This window comes from Syngnathus scovelli, chromosome 19, assembly GCF_024217435.2.
Source record: "Syngnathus scovelli strain Florida chromosome 19, RoL_Ssco_1.2, whole genome shotgun sequence".
In the NCBI taxonomy this organism is placed as follows: Eukaryota; Metazoa; Chordata; class Actinopteri; order Syngnathiformes; family Syngnathidae; genus Syngnathus; species Syngnathus scovelli.
The window spans coordinates 10,576,749-10,579,671 of NC_090865.1; the positions used below are offsets into that span (position 1 = coordinate 10,576,749).

General features: G+C 40.4%; 1 long non-coding RNA gene across 1 annotated transcript; it reads right to left on the reverse strand.

Moving 5' to 3' along the window:
* Positions 1–314: 314 nt before the first annotated feature.
* Positions 315–2,241, reverse strand: LOC137839731 (uncharacterized). The gene is made up of 2 exons (XR_011085873.1): positions 1,142–2,241; positions 315–1,057 (listed from the first exon to the last, which is right to left on the reverse strand). It is a non-coding gene; the product is annotated as an uncharacterized lncRNA (long non-coding RNA).
* Positions 2,242–2,923: the final 682 nt, after the last annotated feature.

The following is a 2,923-nucleotide window of genomic DNA, read 5'->3' on the forward strand; positions in this document are numbered from 1 at the left end:
ACAAGCAAGTTCTTTTAGACACCTGCAGGTGGAGAGTCCATTCGTCGCTGTCTGAACAGCGATTATCGAATGAAGTCTAAAAGTCTCCTCCCTGCAAGGGCATATTTATTAGGAGGAACAGAGTGGGGGTGAGTGGACAGGTTTGGTGAACCCCCGGCCTCTGATAAGATCAGAGCAGGGGGTGTTTTACACTGTTGTGGGAAACAGAACAACTTTGATTGCTTCCCCTGCAGCTGGTCAATCAAGCAGAGGAAGCAACCACTTCATCTTACTCTGCATTGTGAGGGCAAGACGTGATTGATTTAATCATTACATTGTGAGGGCAAGACATGATTGATTTAATCATTACAGTCTACATTCCAACATAATCATAGGATCAAACTAACCTGAAAACCCTAACATCTCCCTCCTGATTTATCATATGATTATGCCACCCCAAACAACAACGATAAGCAAGAAAAAAACATATATACGTATAATGAAGAAAGTAGAATGGTAAAAATAAAAACAACAAACAGTGATAGCAACACTTTCCAGTGAAGATGAGGCATTACCTCAACACCCCAGATCAAACTTATTGTGTAAGCGAAAAACCTGCTGGCCAGATGTTATTAGCAGGAAAATTCTTACACGGCCCCGTTGCCACAGGCGACCAGAATGCTATCAATAAAAACAAAAAGAAAAACACAGAAACAGTATATCTGAGGGAAGAGCGCAAGGACAACTTTGTCTCCGACGGACCATACTTTATGGTCATCTGGAACGTTCGCACCCCAGACAGGGTCATGAGGGTCAAAGGTTGCAACTGCTCTGCGTCGAGTCCAGAAGAGTTGTGTGCTCCTGTCAGCTGATGATGTCATATCCTGTAGGTGTGGTCTGTCACCCACACTGGTGCACACACTCCTGTCCAGTTGGCGGGCAGCATCGGATAAACCACCTTGGATGTAACATGTGTAATTCACTCCAGCTGGTCTCTCTGTGTAGGCCACTTGTGGTATTGTTCGTCCTTTAACAGTCACATTGAGATTTGCCCAGAAGTGTTCATCATAGGCACCGTCTGCAAGTCCAGAGTGGGATGGGTCGGCATCACTGATTGTGACTGCTCGGCGTTGATATCCAACTCCTCCCATGGATGCCATACGTTTCGCTTCAGTGACATTCATTGCTCTGGCCTCCAAGCGAACTTGCGTGGAGGAAGGGGGGAGTTTCGAACACACATAGCACGCCTCCTGTGTGTGAGCTCTCACAGTGAACCTGAGGGTTGTCCACCTGTGAGGGGGAGAGATCAGGCGGCAGTAAATTTGCATTGGACAAATCTTTCAGTTTGAGCGTCCTGATTAGATAATCTGCCCAGGACTGCTCTTCATCTGTTGCTTGCAACTCTCGTAGTCAATTGTAGTGCCCATTTAACTGGCAAACAGGAGTTTTTTTTTTTTTTTTTTTTTTTTTTTTTTTTTGTTTTTTGTTTTTTTGAAACAAGCTCTACAAAAAAAAAAAATGTTTGTTTTGTTTTGAAAATATTTTGAATATGAATCAAATCCATATGTTGTATAAAGCTGACTGACCTGCCCCACTATCCCTCCTCTTGAGCCATGTGACGCGCACCATGGCTCAATATTGCAGCCCATTTGCATAGGTTCTTTGGTAGGGTAGGTCATTTATAGATGCCATTCTCTAATCATGCCCCTGTTTTGACAACTAGCTTAGCAAGTAAATGGATGGCCTCCCCGAATGGGGAGCGACTCAGCTAGCAAATGATTAGACATTTTCACTTTGTTGTAGTTTCTTTAGTTACTTTTTCAATCGTTTTCTCATTGTTTATCACAAGAATCTTAGAAATTTGAATACAAATCAAAACGTATGTTTTATTTTACTCAATTGTATGATTTAGAGAATCCATATGTAGTAAAGTTTTGTAGTACTACATATGATTTCATCATCATTTAGTTTGACTTTCTTTCCAAAACGCTTCTTAATTTCTCAGTTCACACATCTTCTACATGTGTTACTGGTTCTCCATTTTTTTTCTAGTTAATTATCAATCCAAAAGCTACGTGTTTCTTTCTAACATTCAACCTGCTCAAAATCACTCTTTCATCAAAGTCGCTCTACTAATTTTCCATAGTAGTCGCCAACGACTTCAACCATTCAACCTTTCATTCAGGCAATCATTCATCAATGCTCATCATATGTATCTCACACAGTCTCCAAAAAGGAGTCTTCCTATCACATCGGTCCCAATTCATCCCAATTTTTTTATACTAAAACTTTAGCCAATGTTCATCATTTTAACATATACGCACACAGATGCACAGCTCTCGCACGCAAAAGGTAGTTCCCAGCATCAATGATTCGTCACAGGCTGGCCATTTCCTGTGGTCGATCATGAGCTGGTCCCTCCTATGCACACGAGGACAGCACATTCTAATTGTATTTATTTATCTTCTAGAAGCAAGTTGCATTTCTTTACCACTTGAACTCTCAACTTCCTTTCTACTCCATACTTTTTCTTCCACTTCGGCATATATTGCATACAATTAAGAAATCTACTTGCCATGAACTTCTCTTTTTAAAGAAGAGCAGAGCAAGAGATTTACCGTTTTTATTTCCCATATTAATTCTAGTAGTTTTAGGTTATACAATCTCTTTGTCTCAAAAATATTATTATTATTATTATTACTATTATTACTTATTTATTTATTTAACTATTGCTTTGAGGATCCTCAATGCAGGTTTAAATTGACCTTTCAACAAATTACTAGCCTGTTTTTTTTGCCATGGATCAACGCTAGAACTGCTTCTTAGTCAATTTATCCTACCAGTCACACACTCAATCACACTAACTCCAGCGCTTTTTTAGGCCTCATGGCTCGGACAAACCAAAGCCGTATCTCATAGCTCGGATAAACCAAAGCCGAATCTC